This window comes from Lissotriton helveticus, chromosome 12 (assembly GCF_964261635.1).
Source record: "Lissotriton helveticus chromosome 12, aLisHel1.1, whole genome shotgun sequence".
NCBI classification, from domain to species: domain Eukaryota; kingdom Metazoa; phylum Chordata; class Amphibia; order Caudata; family Salamandridae; genus Lissotriton; species Lissotriton helveticus.
Window position 1 is genome coordinate 707,217,737 of NC_136073.1, and position 19,002 is coordinate 707,236,738.

The following is a 19,002-nucleotide window of genomic DNA, read 5'->3' on the forward strand; positions in this document are numbered from 1 at the left end:
AGAGGCTCATTGAAATGCCACCCATCATCTTGTTTACAGGTACTACTGGGTGTCTTAAGTGTGTGTGTCAGCCATATGTCTTCCTTTGGCAAGTATTGCTCAGTAATTTATGGATTGAGTATGACATGTCTTCGTTCTTTTGTACCTAAACAGCTAAAGAAATTCCGATACACAGACTCTTCATAAGATTGCTGGTGAGTATCACATTCTACCCCCATCATATTCCACCAGATCCCTCTTCCCAAGTTGTTTGCTGCCATTTCTATGCAACCTACTAATAGAGATCTTAAATTCAACTCAGCTTTTATCCTTTTGAATTTGATGGTTTTATTTCCAGTAAATTGGTTATCAGTACCAATGTGGTTGGTACTAAGTACCGCATAGAGAACAAGGTAGCATTTCCAGAAGTTTCAAAGGCTAGAGAATAGGAACTCATGAAAGAATCACTTTCTGAATTCTTTGTTGTGGGTTTTCAGGTAATTTCTTCATATACTCGCTGGGATGTCAAAAGGGGAACTTCAGTCTTGGCTCTTCTCAAGCACCTGATTCCTGCAAATTACCCATTTCTAGCAAAACTCCTCAGAAGGAAGATCCCCCCGCTGATAACATATTTAGAAGGTGAGACTCCAAAGCATGAACCAGTGAGCACACAATTTAACAAGTATTAATGGCATTTCAAACAACCATTGACCAATGACAAAGCCATTAAGTCTGGTGTTGGCTGCTAGCTTTTAGACCTTGTCCACTCATGTTTTTTTCACGATTTTTATAAACTTGTATTGTGGGAGGTGATGCCAGGTACATACCAAGGTAAAAAATACTGTTTTGGTCTCAAAAGGTCACATTCTTATTGTTGTCCCTGGAACTAAATGAAAATAATTTGTGTGTGGATGTGCTCCTTGTGAAAAAGCAGAACGCCATTGTTCACAGTAAAGTTAGCCAAAGTCAGAATTGGCCCATGATGTATGCTGTGGAGGACAGAAGAGAATGTGAATGATAGGACACGTTAGACCTGCAGATGAGGAGGTCTGGCTGAAGGCTTGTATAAGTAAGCAAAAAAAGAAATAGTCACAGTCTTTCTTTGTAGCTGGCCGATGCCGTACTCCAAACCGAATGAGGCAATAACAGAAACGGAGTCAGGTATCTTCTTGCAAGTTCTGGGTTACTTCCGCGTATAACAGAAAGGCAGTTGACACATTGGTTTGCCGAAAAAATCAGTTTAATGCAAAGCTTCTGCCATGAAGCGCTTCATCTGTCAGACTCAGCCTTGATCACATAAGAATGCGGCATCTTGATTCAGTTTTTTAAAGTACATATGTGCCAAAAAATTCCATAAACATAGAAAAAAATATTTCTTCAGTATATCCAAGGTCAACATTATTTTAGAGCACTACCTGTTTTGGCACCTTTTCTTTTATTTCAATTGTGACTTATTGTAACAACTCAGTAGCACCAACTCTTCTAATGACTAAATTTGAAACAAATATCCCTGTTGGCCTCAATATAGAAGAGATTTTGCACACACATTTATAAACACCAAACGCTCTCTCTGCGTTTGTATTAGAAGTAGGTATTAGTCAGGGTATATGGTAGGTTAGATTAGTCTACACGGGCATAACATTGTTTGTGTGATGACTAAGGATGAACAGGGTATTTCACAGCAATTAATATGAAAGAAAATGTTAGAACTCTGGTTCAACCATATGTTGCAGTTAAAAGTAATGTTTAAAATGTTGCATAATTGAATCCTACTATGTGAGAAGTTCACATGGAGGAACATTTAGAAAAGTTGGTGATATTATGTTGTTAATAAATTGATTGATACATATTTCTGTAAGGTTAGACACCCTTGTTTTCTGAAAAACAAGATTTGTATTTCAGCCTGTGTAGCAGATATCATGTGGAAGTGTTTTATTGTGTTTTTAAGGTAGAATTAATTGCAAATTATAATGTCACTTATGTGAATTAGTCGGGTAGTTCCTACAAATCTATAAAGGATCTCTACGTTTTAGACAACATAAACTAAGGGATTGGTGTCCAGACTGATTCCAGACACCCCCAAAGGATATGTTAGTATGTAGACCAGCTAGCTCACAGTGCCACTAAAAGCCCCACAACCTTACCAAGGAGAGAATAGTTTCTGGCAACTATCGAACATGATAACCCTGACCCTCAGGGATCATGGAAACAGTACAATACTTTTTTCTTGGTCACTTGTGCTCACTTTATCTCAGAGAGATACACAGACTAAATGGTGGGGGCGTGTTCAATAAGTATTTATTGAACCAGAGTCATTCTAGCATAAAATACATGTGCTGCAACAACCACGAGACAGAAACAGATATAGACGATTACAAGCACCAATAGAGTAAATAAAAAGTAGAAATCTACCATGGTGCTAAAATAGTGAATATATGCAGACACATAAATACATGAAGTTAATAGTGCGTACTCCTACGATGCATACCCTAACTATATGTACCTAAGTGTACCTAGCATGTATGTTGGTGTATAGCCAAGAACCTCCTAGGAAAGAGCAAACCCCAATACCTGATGTGAGAAAGCAAAGGACCCCATCTTGGTCTTGAGTGGACAACCCACAAGTAATGTCAGACGACTGCTAACTGGAGTGTCTGCATGCAGGGACTTCAGCGTCTCGTGTCAGCATGTCAGCATAGAATCTTTTTCTCCTCCGGCTTGCCCAGCAAAGATGTTCTACTTATATACCTGAAAGGTACCATCAGGGGTTCTACCTAGATGTGCCATGGTACTGTGGGCATGTCAGCCAAGGATGACGATAGTGGTGACCCTTATACAGAGTTATTATGCACAAGATTGTAATCCTGCTGTGATACTAAGAATCCTCATGCATAATAAATTAGGCCAGTTTTTTTTAAAAACTACACAACATTTATGCAGCACCTAACTAGGTAAAAGGTCAGGGCCAGAACTGTTATGAAGAGCAAGGTAGGACAAATGTCGGTAAAAGCTTGTGCGACTACCTAGGACTATATTGGGGTACATTTGGGTATTATAGCAAATGAAGAAGTGTTATAAAATATTTTGGTCTTTGATATAATAAAGGAATATTTTTCTATGTGTATGTAATTTTAGAGCGCATGTGCTCTTTTTTACTCTGAACCACAACGGCGATCCCCTATGTGATCAAGGCTTCATCTGACGGCTGAAATGCTTATTGGCAGTAGCTCTATAATGAACTGTTTTTCTGCAAACAAGTGGTGTGGTGACCTTTCTGTTATATAAGAAAGGAAACCAGAATATATAAACCTAAAATTACAACCAGATATAAGGAGCTAAGAGTGACATCAAGGGCACATGAACAACTAATGACCTTGAACTCAATTCCCCAGGACAGGCTGAGCCAACAAACACATTTTGCACACTTTGAATTGTGTGAATCTACTTCTGCTAGTGCTTGGTATGTAAGCACATTGCCTTTGAAATGTTGCTTGCCATTCACTTTTACTTACATATATTTCTTTTTTACCAACTACTATTTCAGCTTCCACGGAAAGAAACTTTGACTTGGCAAAGTGGAAATGCACGCTTGTTTCAGTAAGGATGAATTGCTAATGAATGTCACACATGACGCTTGTCTCTTTGTTTTCCAAAGCCACTCACAGCGTGAATATATACAGATATTAAATTCACCCCATCATAGTGCTGTTCTGCTATGAGGTTGCAATATTCTCACCATATCCCTATTATTGCTATGGATTATGATCGTTACTATGATGTTGATTATGATTGGGCACAGAGGGGGAGCAGCTGTACTCGGTACATAACATTTCCCTAATATGCAATATTTACCAGAAGCATTAAAAAACCTTATGGGCCCAAGTTGACATTCATAAAACTGGAAATTGCATGCTTACGACACCTAGTCCTACATGTATCAGAGTTTATCTGCATGTTTTACCCAGGTAAATTACAGGCTCTACAGTGATCATTGCATTACTCATAAATCTGACTGGTGCAGTGAGCTAAAAAACGGTGATGGATCAAGCCCTGATCTGTTGACTGGGTAGGAGTGTTCTGATTAACTCAGATACTCTGTCCATCACCACCCCCTTTTTGAAATTGTTGTTGCACAGGGCTACAAATGTAGCCCCTTACTGGTAATTGTTTCCTCGGACTCTTTTTTATCCCCCAGGATAGTCCCAATAGCACAACGTTCTTCTTTCCCTGGACTGTCACACTATCACTCTTCCCACTGCATTCCACATTATCAGTAAATTCATATTCTGCAATCGGACTGGCACATGATCCATGCTCTCTATCTTCATTTGAATTGTCACTCTGTCACTGTATGTTTTGCCAGGCCATCACACTCCACTGAGCTTCTATTGTGCTCCTGAGATGCAATTGTATGTTCCTTGTGTTCAGTCTTCACCCTTGTTAACACGAAATTTACAGTCTGCCCCCTTGCTGGATACCCAAAATGTTTTTGCATTCTGCTTCTAAGTATGTGATATTGTTGCATAGTCCCAATGTGTTTTCTGTCTGGATGGCTGCACTGTTGCTCTTTTCACAATAATTTGTGGGCAGCATGGTTTTGTTGCATGTGTTTCTGTGTAAATCAACGCCACTGTCAAGGCCTCCTGTTTCTTCTGAGCACTGATATCACACCACACTATTTAAGCATTGCTATATGTGTTCTCTGGTTCTCTGTCCAAATATAATTTCGTCATTACAGAGGTTGTTAGCTGAAGTTTGTATACCCTTATCTTCTCAAAATCACTGCAGACGTCACCCGTGGATACTGCATTTACGTTTCTATTACTGCATTAAAGTCTCTCACTGTTTTCCTTGCAGTTCCTGGGGACTATCCTAAAACAAGCCCCATACAGAGAATGGCATGTCTCTTTCATGGAAGAACTCACCGAACAGATTGACAGTTTTGCCCATCATGTGAATGAGGAGGTTAGTGCTCTCAAGGGTCAGTGTTGAACCATTGGGGAAGTCAATTTAACACAAAGTCGGAGAAGGGTAGAACTGTGTATCCCATTAGTAAAGGTAATTTTTATAATATGGGTACACAGCATTGGGCTTAGCCTGTTGGGAAAATCAGGTGTGGTTCTCCCACTCCCTGGAAGGACTGACCTACTAAGAAGCAGATGGAGATGAACTCCCTGAGGTAATCCTCTCCACTTGAATCAATAAAAGCCACAACATTTCAGGGCTATACTCATTTCCCTAATGGATCTCCTTTAGCCAATAGGTAGTCTTCATGTTAGAGCCAATCCCCATTCAGGGAATGTGAGGCCATATTCATGCAAAAAGCAGTGGAGATATTGTGCCCATCAAAAAAGCAAAGAAGAAAGGAAGGCGGGCAAAGAAGGGGGAGTCTTAAGGATTATTTCTTGGTGCCCTCACACATCACTGAGGATGTAATGCTTCATAGTGGGCTTGCTTCTCATAGGTCCAGCGCTATAATGCCCTACGGGCCCCACGAAGGGTCACTTTAGGGGTGCACAGACATAATATCGACTCCAAAATATCGTCTGGACAGAATATCGAGTTTTAAATATCGTTTGGAGAAAATATCGACTAGACAGAATATCGACAGCCAAAATATCGTTTTTAAGGTAAGTGAAGTAATATCGACTGTAAATAATATAGACAGTGAAAATATCCAAGTATATAATCTAGATAGTAAAAAATATAGTTTTTTAAATAATATTTAATTATTTATAGTGTGTTTATGTTATAATATGTGTGAAAAGTGTCAATTTATTTTATTATTTTTTTTAATTAATTATTTTTTTAATTATTGTGTAATTTAATTCTGTAGCGGGTTGTGGGTTTATAGGGGAATAGGGTGGGAAGTAATTTAATTATAATTAATTAAATATGTAAATTTATTAATTGGTAGTAATAATTAATTAATTGGTAATTAAATAATATATGTTAATTATTTAAAATTTAATTGGTAATTAATTTTATTTAATTGATTAATTGCTAATTATGTCAATTAAAATAATTTATTTTCTCTAGCGGGTTGTGGGTTTATAGGGGAATAGGGTGGGAAGTAATTTAATTATAATTATTTAAATATGTTAATTTAATAATTGGTAGTAATATTTAATTAATTGTTAATTAAAAAATGTTTGTTAATTAATTAAAATGTAATTGGTAATTAATTTTATTTTAAATTAAATTTTTAAACTAATTAAACTAATTAAACTAATTTAAATAATTAAACTAATTATGTTAAATGAAAGGGGTATTTTTAGGGTTCAGGGTCAGTTTTCAGTTTTTGGGTAAAGGGGTATTTTTAGGGTTCAGGGTCAGTTTTCAGTTTTTGGGTAAAGGGGAATTTTTAGGGTTCAGGGTCAGTTTTTAGTTTTTGGGTAAAGGGGTATTTTTAGGGTTCAGGGTCAGTTTTCAGTTTTTGGGTAAAGGGGTATTTTTAGGGTTCAGGGTCAGTTTTCAGTTTTTGGGTAAAGGGGTATTTTTAGGGTTCAGGGTCAGTTTTGGGTTTTGGGGTACATATACAATATTGCCTATTATTTAATTAAATGTTGTTACTATATATATATGTTTTAAGAAATATGATTAAAAATATATTTTTTTTTTACTTTCATTAAATATTTAATTATTAAAAGTTATTTTAAGTATTGTTAATTATATTTTAGTAATTAATTTTTTATATTAATTTAATTAAACATTGTTTTTAGTAAAGTCGATATTTTTTACAACGATATTTTTGTAAACGATATTTTGTAGTCGATATTTTTGTACTTACCTGTTGTACATACAAACTCGATATTTTTGTAGTAGATATTTTCACCTCGATATTTTGGGTACTCGATATTGTGGTAGTCGATATTCTTTCAGTGATCCCACTTTAGGGGAAATCTTTTTATTTTTGCTGTCTGATGAGAAGTGCTTGTGTAAGGGCATTTTGAATGTGAGGGGTGGAGTAAATGTGTACAGTGAAGTAAAGGGATACTAAAACTATCTAAGAGATACCGAACTGAACTGTAATGTGATGGTTCCCTTGGTAGGATTGAAAAAATATAATTTGGTGGGGCTAAAACAGGGGCGTGATGTACCCAAGTAGACTAAATCTGTGAGTGTGGTCAGGTTTCGATGGCCTAAAAAGGTTCCACAATGATTCGTCAGGACCAAAAATATGGGGGATAGTCCAACCCCACACCTAAGACATGATATGCTGCTAAGGTATTCCTGTAGAAGAAAATACCTGGTTCAAAATGTTTAGAATTGATCATCTTACCTAGAAAATAAATGAAAAAATAAATAATACACTCAGTAAACAAATGTTTTGTATGTTTGGTTCAATGTGTCACCAGAATCGATTTTCTAACTCACTGTATCATAGTGTCTCTAAAGGTAGACATGCAAATGCTATTTTTGGCGCTGACCAGTCACCACAAGTGAAAGAAGTGAAAAACACACAATTACATATAATATAACAGAATAGGCAAGTGAACATACATGGAACAGACAAAATAAACCAATCTGTGTTTGTGTTACTCAGCGTATCATAACTGATTGGTTGTCCTCCATTGTGAGTGACGGGTCTTACCTTTTGGATCAATTAATTATGCCCTATAGGTCAAAAGCAGAGGGTAGTGCTCAGCTGCTGACAGTGGAAAGAGCTATGATGGTCAGTAAAAAGAAACAGTAAATCAAGGGGACCCAAATGACTTAGTGTTAAAAGAAAAAGAAAAAGTTTTCAAGAGAAGCAACCATACTCACATGGTTTCTGCACGGAGAGCACAAGAGACCTACCCTCCTTTGCTCGCCTGGCTCGAGACTGAGCAGAGGAGAAGACCTGTCATTGAAGGTACGGGCAATTGGTGCGATTGTCCTCAGGTGTGGTGTGGGCAGAAGCTGGAAGGAGTGATGACCTAGTGGACAATGAGGAGAGGAGAGGAGGGGAGGGGCGAGCTTGAGCCAAAAGGAGTGAGCTTCTCACGTGCTGATGTAACAGAGGTATCATGCCTCAGTGGCGCCTACCTCAGAGTGTGCAGTGGTTAAAAGCTGGGCATCCCGAAGTCATCCATGGTTTTTGTAAGGTGGCCTCTAAGTAGTAAACTAAGACAGTTGAATGTTTTGTTAATCAAGGGTAATGGTAAGAGAAAAGTATAATAAACCTAAGTACTCTTGCATTACAGTGATGGAGAGCAAATCAGGTGCACATAACTCCTATCGATCCCTCATGGTGGAATCTAGGCATATTGGTATCTGTGTTCATGTTGGAAATCTAGGCCACCTCATGTAATAAGTAACACGAGGCGGCCAAGTGGTCTATTCCCAATGGATTAGGATGCTTGGTGAACACTATTGGGAAATGTCAAATGAGGAGAAGAGGAAAGAGAAGAGGTAGGCTGGAGCCAATAGGAGCAAACCCCTCATGTGCTTGTGTAGCAAAAGTATCATCCCTCCGTGGTGGACATCTTGGAGTGTGTAGCGGTCAAATGCAGGCTGACCAAAGTTGTCAATGGTATTAGTAAGGCGGCTTCTGATGGATACAACTGCCAGTGGATTCCTCACCTTCTGAATATCCCCCTGCGTCAGCAACGTTCGGAAAATTCTTTGTAGCTCGCCGGCGTGGACGATGTTACAGGAACGCACGACATCGCAGGCGGCTCCGCTGACGTCACCGACTCCATAAGAGGACTACGCCGGCATGATGACATCAGTTCCCTTTTTTCCACGTTGTCGGCGCAAACGGTTTCGGGGAACCTCTGTAGCTGTTAGTAACTTTGTTACTGTTTTTCTCTGTTTGGGGTCTTCTTGCTTCTTTGTTTCTCGCTGAAGATGTCGTCTAAGAAGACCGGGTTCGAGCCATGTGGGGAGTGCGGCAAGATGATGTCGATTACGGACCCGCGCGAGGATTGTATCTGGTGCCTGAGTTCGGACCACGATGTCAAAGGCTGTTCTTCGTGTAAGAAGATGAACCCGAAGGCTCTTCGAGAGAGGCAAGCAAAACTTCTGGTGGCGAAGTTGAAAGGTAGAAAGGAGAAGAAGATTTCGAGATCGCGTTCGAGTAGGGCGAGGTCGAAGTCGAGGTCGAGGTCGAGGTCCCGCACGGCGTCGCCTTCGAGGTAGTCATCTGGTCATGCTTCGAGGTCAACGAAGAAGAAGCATAAGAAGCGAAGGTATGAATCTCGACATCACTCCGGTAAGGACTCAGTCTCCTTCACCTGGTGTTCCAGAAGGTGAGGCTTTGCCCTTGGAGTCGCCAGTGCGTTCTCCGGCATCGGATCCCTCTTCGCGCCATCCCCGGCTCAAGAGGAAGAAGAGGCTCCATTACCTGAGGGCTCTATGACTCCAGTCCATCCGCCTGTGGAAGAGGAGGCGAATCTGGAACCTACGAGAGAGCATCCTGTGGGTCCTTACCCACCCTTCCCAGCTCCAGGTCAAGACCCTACTTCGTTTTTAAACGCAATGCATGGAGCCTACTCGAGAGCTTTGTACCCCTCTGGTGCACCTTCGGGTCCCATGGGTCCATTGGCATATAATTTAGTAGTTCCCCACTCCTATGCTCCAGCTCCTTTTGCCATTTATGCCGGTGCCGGCTCCGCCTTGGCATTTCAGTGCGCCTCCGAGGTCGTCAACGCTGATTCCATCGTCGCCGGCTCCGACTCGACCTCGTGAGCAGAGACCTGGGCTTCCGGATCCGATCTTGACGCCGGCACCGGCTCCGTCGGAGTCGGTCACGGATCCGACGGCGCAACTCTTGAAGGAGAGATCGAGGTGAGAAGCTCAGCGCCTTATAGAGGAGCAAAGATTTAGAGAGGCTGAGGCTGAGGTGGAAGAAGGTGAGCTTCAGGAGGACTATTTTGATGATTTGAGGGATGCTACTGGTTTGGAGCTTTCCCCTGAATGAGAGCTGTCCTCTGTATCTGATGCCCCTTCAAAGGACATTGCACCATACCATGTGGTCATCAAAAAAGCTGCAGAATTTTTAAATTTGACTTTGCCTACAGCTGAATACAAGTCTAATGTTTTGACTTAGGTCCTCCATTCCCCATCTTCAGTTGTGGAACCATTGCTTCCTTTTAATGAGGCTTTGACTGAGCCTATATTGGAGGTTTGGAACAGGCCTCTTACAGCTCCTGCCGTGGCTAAGGGTGTTGCAAGGAGGTATAGGGTAGCACCTGGTGATCCTGAGTTTCTATCCTCGCATCCTTTGCCTGAAAGTCTGGTTATACAGAAGAAGAAGAAGAAGACTGTTGGTGCTTTCCCTCAAGTGCCTGGGGATAAGGAGTCCAAGAAACAGGATCAGACTGCGAAGAAGATTTTCTCTTCAGCAAGTATGGCTCTAAAATCGACCAATGCCACATGTCTCTTGGGGAGCTATACACATGCCCTGATGGACTCTGTATGGCAGTTGGCTCCTAAAATTCCTGAGGACAGCAGGAAGGATTTTAATGAGGTGTTTGCCGATACACAGGCGGCTGCATGTCAAGTGATTCAAAGTGGTCTTGACACTGCTGATTCAGTTGCTCACAATATGGGAACTTCTGTTGCCTTGTTGGATTTGCCATTTGATGGTGCTGGACTATTTGGCAAAAAATCTGATGCAGCTTTGGAAAGATTTAAGGACAGTAGGGCTACTGCCAGATCTTTGGGGCTGCAGTCCAGAGGCTCTGCGACTAAGAGATATAGAGGTTTTGGACGTTTGTCCTTTCGTCCCTACCGTCAAACTCAACAGCAGCAGCAACAGCAAAATCCTACAGGGGCAAACAAAGAGCTCGTCCTCGAGGACGTCAAGCCTCCGCCTCCTCTTCCCAACCCCGTTCACCATCAGCAAAGCACCCCTAGATCCGCCATTCCGGATCATGCGGGTCCTGTAGGGGGTCGGCTTACCCATTTTCTATGGGATTGGGAATCGGTTACATCAGATCTTTGGGTTCTCAATCTTGTAGAGAATGGGTATGCTCTTCCCTTTCGGGAATTTCCTCCAGATTACCCTCCTTGCCAAGGATTTTGCTCAGAGGACCACCTACTTCTCCTGCAGGAGGAAGTCCTGTCACTATTACGAAAGGGTGCGATAGAGGTGGTTCCGGAGCAGGAAAGGGGTCAGGGATGCTACTCCCGGTATTTCCTGATTCCCAAGAAGGGTGGCAGACTTCGTCCAATCTTGGATCTTAGGATATTGAACCTTTACCTGAAAAAGGAGAAGTTCAAGATGCTCACCCTTGCTCAGGTTCTTCAGGCACTGCTGGAAGAGGACTGAATGGTGTCGATCGACTTGCAGGATGCTTATTCCATATTCCTATCCTGAAGTCACACAGAAAGTATCTCCTTTTCACGGTGGGATCGCAACATTACCAGTTTGCGGTCCTTCCGTTTGGTCTCGAGTTTTCACCAAGGTGATGGCTGTGGTGGCAGCACATCTCAGAAGGTCGGGGAAACCTGTATTCCCGTATCTGGACGATTGGTTGATCAATGCAGAATCTCCAGAGACAGTGCTCCATCATCTGCAAGTCACAACTCAGTTGTTGTACAGGTTGGGTTTTTTAATAAATGTACCCAAATCTTACCTGGTGCCCTCCCAGCGCTACCTGTTCATAGGTGCGGTACTGGACACAACTGTATATCGAGCATTCCCTCCACCTCAAAGGATTCTCGACATACAGGGAATGACTCCTTTATTTCACAATGGAGCGGTCGTTCCAGTCCTGAAGGTCCTTTGCCTGCTCGGTCTGATGCCTTCCTGCATTCTGTTGGTCAACCATGCACGCTGGCACATGAGGGCACTCCAGTGGTGTCTCCGCAGGCAGTGGTATCAGCACAACGGAGGTCTCAGGGAGTCTGTGAGGATCTCCAGAGAAGCTGCAATGGATGTATTTTGGTGGAGCATGGAAGGCAATCTGTCTCAAGGAAAGCCTTTCCATCTACCTCCATCGGTTGCCACGGTGATAACGGATACATCCACTCTAGGGTGGGGTGCTCTCTGGCGGATCTGGAGATCAAGGGTCATTGGTCTCCAGAGGAAAGGTTGCTTTACATCAACCTTCTAGAGTTGCGGGCGATACGTCTAGCACTCAAGGCTTTTCTCCCTTCCCTTCGCGGGTGGTCGGTTCAAGTCCTGACGGACAACACCACCGCGATGTGGTATGAAAACAAACAGGGAGGAGTGGGGTCGCAGTGCCTCTGCAGAGAGGCTCTGCGTCTCTGGTCCTGGGGTCAGGACCATCAGATTTGTCTGATGGCAATTCATCTGGCCAGAGTTCTGAACGTGCGTGTAGACAGTCTCAGTCGGCAGTTCTCGGCCGACAATGAGTGGAGGCTTCATCCAGAGGAAGTTTGTCACGTCTTTCGGATGTGGGGAACTCCTCAGGTGGACCTGTTCGCCACTCACGAGAATGCTCACTGCCCGTCATTCAGCAGTCTCCAGTATCCGATGCAGGGAGCTTTGGGGGACGCGTTTCAATTGAGTTGGAGCTCACAACTCCTTTACGCGTTTCCTCTCATACCCTTGATTCCTCGGGTACTGAGAAAGATTCGCCAAGACCGGGCCCTAGTCATATTGATCACCCCGGATTGGCCAAGAAGGGTGTGGTACACAGATCTTTTCCACCTCTCCTCGTGCCCGCCGCTCCGTCTCCCTCTCAGGGTAGATCTCCTCTCTCAGATGGAGGGGCAGGTTCTACACCCCCACCTCCAGACCTTACACATTCATGCCTGGAGATTGAACGGGGCAACCTGAATTCCTTTTCTCTCCCACATGATGTGGCGGATGTCATTCTATCGGCCAGACGTGACTCGGTTTGTTTCCTGGTGTGGGGAGAAATCCATCGATCCTTTGAGGGCTCGTTTATCAGCTATACTTCAATTTGCTCTTTCTTTAGCGCAGCAAGGGTTTGCTGTTGCTACAGTCAAAGGTTATCTTTCGGCTTTGTCGGCATTTCTCTGCCTGCCGGATCAGCCGTCCTTATTTAAGTCTCCTGTTGTTTTAAGATTTCTAAAGGGCCTTACGAATAAATTTCCTCCTACTCCCTTTATTGTACTTCAATGGGACTTGAATCTGGTGCTTACTGCTTACAGGGTTCTCCTTTCGAACCTTTGCACAAGTGTCCCTTGAGACTTTTTTCTTTTAAGACGGTCTTCCTGGTTGCTATTACCTCGGCAAGGAGGGTAAGTGAGCTTCAATCTCATAGTTTGAAGCCCCCATTCTTGACTATCCATGCTGAACGAATGGTTCTTAGGATCAGAGCTGCTTTTCTGCCTAAGGTGGTAACTCCCTTCCATCTAGGACAGTCTATTACCCTTCCTACCCTCTATCCTCCCCCTCACCCTTCCAAGGAGGAGGAACGGCTTCACCGCCTGGACCCTAAGAGGGCGGTGAGCTTTTATCTTGATAAGACAAAGGACTATCGAGTGGATGACCAGTTGTTTGTTGGATTTGCTGGCTGTAGAAAAGGAAGAGCTGTGCACAAGCGCACATTTTCGAGATGGATTATTCTATGCATCAAGATCTGCTACGCCCTGGCTGGTAAGGAACCTCCAGAGGGCATAAGAGCTCACTCTACTAGAGCAAAGTCATCAACATCTGCTTTGTCTAGGGGTGTTCCTGTAGAGGACATTTGTAGAGAGGCAACTTGGGCCTCCCTGCACACTTTCGCAAAGCATTACTGCTTGGATACCGAAGTGAGGAGGGACGGCCACTTTGCGCTTTCTGTCCTTCAGGACTTTCTAGTATAGAGGAGTGGACACCCTCCTCCGGGAGTGGGGACTGCTGTGGGAATCTATTCACAAGGTGAGGAATCCACTGGCAGATGTATCCATCAGAAGAACAAGTTACTTACCTTCGGTAACGCTATTTCTGGTGAATACAGCATCTGCCTTTGGATTCCTCATATGCCCACCCGCCTCCCCGTTGTCCACTCTTCTATACCTGAATTTCTGGTAATGTTTTTTTAATGTATACATGTTATCCTCAAAGGAAGTGTGTTCTTGTACATGATTTACTATGTTATATTCACACTTGACTAGTTTGTACTGTGTATACTGTGTATATATCTATTGTTGTTGGTTCGTCCGTGTGCCTCGAAGGCACGGAAAAAAGGGCGGAACTGATGTCATCACGCCAGCGGAGGCCTATTATGGAGTCGGTGATGTCAGTGGAGCCACGCGTGATGTCGTGCGTTCCTGTGACGCCGTCCACGCCGGCAAGCTACAAAGAATTTTCCGTACGTTGCTGACGCAGGGGGATATTCACAAGGTGAGGAATCCACAGGCAGATACTGTATCCTCCAGAAAAAGCGTTACCGAAGGTAAGTAACTTGTTCATCTCAAACAGTAGACTAAGACAGTTAAATGGTTTCTTATTGGAGGGTACCACCTCATTGGTATCAACAGAATCATTTGTGTTACTGAAGAAGAGACCAATGCCAAGTCGCAAAATGCTTATCATAAGCACTGCTTAGTGTGGTGTCTGGGACTCCATAGCCGGGCATTCCATATGTGACATGGTGTCAATGGTGATATGGTATATCAGGTCCCAAGTATGAAGAAAATGTCAATCCAGCCATAGTAAGAGAGTATCTGATTTCACAGGGGACTGAATTACACCTCGCACTAGAGGATTTCATCTTTCAAACCTTTGCTGTTGGTGGAGAGGCATAAAATCCACCCTTGCTCCATTCTGAAAAGATTTAAAGGGCTCCATGAATTAATAGCTTCCAAAATTATCTGCCGGAGGTCATCTGGAGAGTGGTTGGAGTTGGAAAACTGATGGCACATTTTTGTAGTGCTGTGTCTGCAGCATATGTTGCTCCAGTGCTCCATTATTCTTGGTTCGATAGCGCTCGAGGTCATTCCCCCGTAATGAAGGCCACAAAGGCAGGTGATCAGGTAAACACAGTTTTTTGTACTGCAGTTACTGTGACTTTTCTGTTTCCAGGCGAATTGGCGACCCAACCTGACCTCTTAGGAATGTTTAGTCAGTGGGCATACCCCGTAGGACCCACAGGGATAGTGCCCTGTGACAGGTGGTAAGGTCCAAAAGGTGTTCTGCATGTGGGACTGTTGAATATGAGGTCTGGTGTTTACCAGGAGGTCCTTCAGTTTCTGGGTACACTTAAAAGCGAATCATGGCTCTGGAATCTCAAGGGGCCCAGTGCGTCATCACTCCTTCCCACGGTCGCATGCACCCCACCCAAGGACAATCACTACAATTACCTGCACCTTAAAAGACGGGTCTTCTCCCCTGCTCAGTCTCAATCCAGATGAACAGAGGATGGTAGGTCTCCTGTGCTCTCTGCACAGAAACCACATGAGTATGGTTGCATCTCTTGAAAACTCTCTGTTTTTCTTTTTTTTCTCACCCTAAGGCATTTTGGTCCCCTTGACTTGCTGTTTCTTTATGTTGACTATCATTGTTCTTTCCACAGTTAGCAGCTGAGTGCTACACTCTGCTTTTGACCTATGGGTCACTGATCCAAAGGGTAGACCCTTCACTCACTCCTGAGGACAACTTGTGATACACTGTGTCACATCAACACAGATTGGTTTTATGTTGTCTGTTACCTGTATGTCCACTTGCCTGTTCTGTTATATTGCATGTTCTAGTGTGTTTTTTACTTCCTTCCCATTGTGGCGACTGATCAGCCATAACAATAGCATGCACATACAGTGTCCCGGAAAAGCGATCCTGGAGACACATTGGCCCATACATGCAAAACATTTGTTTAATGTGTGTTTTCTTCATTTTCTCAATTTTTTTCTAAGTTGGACGATCAATTTTAAACTTTTTGAACAAAGGTATTTTCTTTTAGGGGATTACCTACACTTTATATCACATCTTAGATATGGGGTAGGGTTAGCTCTCCCTTTTTTAGGTCCTGAAGAAGTGGTACAGATACTTTTTGGGCCAACAGGCAAGAAACATGTTGACCTGACCACATTCACAGATTTAGGCTACTTGGATACATTACCTCCCTGTAGTCGCCCGTACCTAATTATGTTTTTTTTAAACCTGCCAAGGAAACCATCAGTTTAAAGTCCAGTTGAATACCTCTTTTTAGTCTCTCTTCATTTCACTATACACATTCACTCAACCTCACACATTCAAAACGCCCTCACACTGGCACTTTCATCAGATGGAAAAAATAAAAAGATCTCTGCTAAAGCGACCCTTCGTGGGGCCCATAGGGCATTGCATTGCCAGCCCTATGAAGAACACCCTTGATGATGAGACATTGCATGCTCATGGATTTGTGAAGGCACCAAGAAAAAATCCTTAGGATTCCCCTTTCTTTGTCCACCTTTCTTTCTACTTTGCTTTCTGAAAGGAGCAGTATTTCCACTGGTTTCTGCATTAGCACTTTCAGGGCCTAGGTACTGTACCTTCATTGGCTCACATTACCCCTCACTTCCTTGTTTTGAGTCATATTCAGGGCCATATACAAATCTCTACAATGTCCAGAAAATATAACTATACTATACATAAGATAACAAACATTTCACTCAACTTATTAGGTGCTATTTGAAAGTGGGAGACAAATATGTGTGTAGAGTGAATCAAAGATGAATACTCCAATATAAGTAAGACTTTCATAGAGTGAGCAGGAGATGCTGTTTATTCTTAACTCAGACTGTCTTTAATTCACTCCCATATTAGGGTTTTATTTTCCAGTGCCTTGGTAAGTGCATGGCCAGCTGTGATGATACTGCACTGATCTTACCCTTCCTTCGAAGCATGTTCGAATCTACTTGGTTCATCGCTACGCCTTACCATGCAGTAAGTATAAAGTGCATTTCTTACAATTATCATAGCTTTATTTCCCTAGGGTATTTCACCCTGTACGACCACAACAAAAACAAGTTGAGAAGGTAGTCATATGGGGCTGTGGAGCCTCTGGATGTACATTGTGTAGGTTTGTAACTTCATTCATAGAGCTTGATGGTAAATTATTGATGACTGGTGAAACATTCCTCACTCAGTACTTCCTCTCACCCAAAAGTGTGATGTTGTACTCCGTGCATAGCCAAATTATAGTATAGTGAAACCCCTCTACAGAGTAGATGAGGACTAAGTTAGCAGAAACTAAATGTAGAGCTCCTTTTTTCAGGTGACTAATAATGCATTTCATCAGGGATAGTTAGGAGCCTCTTTAGGTGATCTCTCTTGATAGAAGCCAGTGTTTGAACAAGATAAATCAAGTTTAATCAATGTAGCAGATAAAGCGGTGAAAGACATAAAGCTATGTGAAGGCTTTGAAATTACTCTCTCAGAGAGGCCTTCAAAATAGACAACAGTAGACATGAGGAAGAAAGGATAAGCATCCCTTCTAAAGAAATCACACTCCTTTGTTGTAAAGAAGGCTTGTGTATTGAACTGTCCTTGCAGTTCCTTTATGTGAAACACCAGAGAGAACAAAGTGACAGAAAACAAATAGTGACAAAACTCTCATCTTATTGTCCAAAGATGCTTTTTAAGTAGCATGGTAAAGGCCCTCCAGCATAGCTGTATAAAGGTATCCTTAAATCATGCTTTCAGGCCACTGAATATATTTGCTTTACTAGTTGACAATCATTCACCAATACCAGCTGTAAACACTGAATGTGAAATCAAGAACCAGCTTTATCCTTTCTTTCTAACATGAAATCTCTTGTACTAAATGTCTGTGTTTGGTTAATGTCTATTGTCTCCCTGAGGCTGTGAGTTGTCTTTCCTTATTTACAGGGCATAGTAATCGGTTTCCAAACATGTGCCAAGGTTCATCCTTTCGCATGCCGGCAGGTACTTGAAGTGTACAAGGGTTGTCTTTCTGATATTGAGCTGGTAAGAACCATGCATCTCTTTCTGTCTCATATTTCAAACTTTCCTCAGCAGCGGCGGTTCACATTTATTAAATGTATTTTACAATTAGATAAAAGTTTACGAGAAAGAAAAGCTAAAATATGTCTAAAGACGTAATTCTGAAAACAAAACGGTATCAAATAAATGGCCAGTGCAGCTTCCATTCCTCATGTGTATATAACATTTGTTGAAGAAATTTAGAAATTTGTTTAGAAAATTTATTTTGAAGGGGCTTATGATACCAAATGCAACAATCTATTAAATTTACCATAAAACAAGTCATTCAACCTTTACTTTCTCCTTTGAGTTACTCATGACTTCAGAAGTAATAGAGCACCAACGGAAATGCCAACCTCCAAGACAACTTACATTTAGGAATGTGGGTGTACAATACAAGACCGGGTCTAAGACCAGGCCCGGGACTCAAGGGTGGAGTGGTAGTCGCTATCCAACAACTGGCCTGGGTAAAGGCTGGGCTCTGTATCTACAGAATACAGTTACATTGAGGAAAGGTATGCGGCTGAGTCCATATTCTATAGCACACAGCAATACTGTGTTCTAAACTCCTACTGAAATAGTGACTGGCCCGGGCCAGGAGGCAACCGGCACCAGCACTGGTGAGTTGTGTTACAGGACTACCTCTCCTGTCTGAGGATGGGCCTTCATGAGGCCAACGTGAGCAACCCACCCTGACACATGGGTAAGGCAGTGTGATTGCGTTGTAGGGGCAGAGAACCACACATATCCCCTATGCCTAGGACAAGGCCAGGGAGGATCATTGTATTTGGGGGCTGGGTGACACTGAGGCCAGGGTTGATTTAGGCAGCCAGGTAAGGCAATATTCTCTGGATCATTGGTTTTGCAGGGCATTTTCTTCGTGGCGTTCCTGCCGCCTTTGAGGTTGTGTGTGTGTGTGTGAATAAGAGTTAGGGTAAGGGCAATGGTACACATTAAAGTTAGGTGTAGAGTTAATGTAAGCATAAAGGATAGAGATTGACTTCAGGTTGCGTATATTGTGCCAGTTAAGGAACAGTTCTTGTTTAATGTTAGTCTTAGGGATAACTTTATGGCTAGAGATGAAGTATGGGCATGATACAGGGTTAGGGTAAAGAATTTTGTTCAGCATACTTAGCTGGAATGAACTAGGTTCAGGTCTATGAAAAGTGGTGGGTATATTATCCTCCTAGTGTTAG

At 42.6% G+C, this 19,002-nt stretch overlaps 1 long non-coding RNA gene across 1 annotated transcript; it reads left to right on the plus strand.

The window, feature by feature from the left end:
* The first annotated feature begins 509 nt into the window (after window positions 1-509).
* Window positions 510-17,748, plus strand: LOC144799938 (uncharacterized). The gene is made up of 5 exons (XR_013603903.1): window positions 510-618; window positions 3,524-3,576; window positions 4,837-4,944; window positions 16,628-16,747; window positions 17,693-17,748. It is a non-coding gene; the product is annotated as an uncharacterized LOC144799938 (long non-coding RNA).
* The last annotated feature ends 1,254 nt before the right edge of the window (window positions 17,749-19,002 follow it).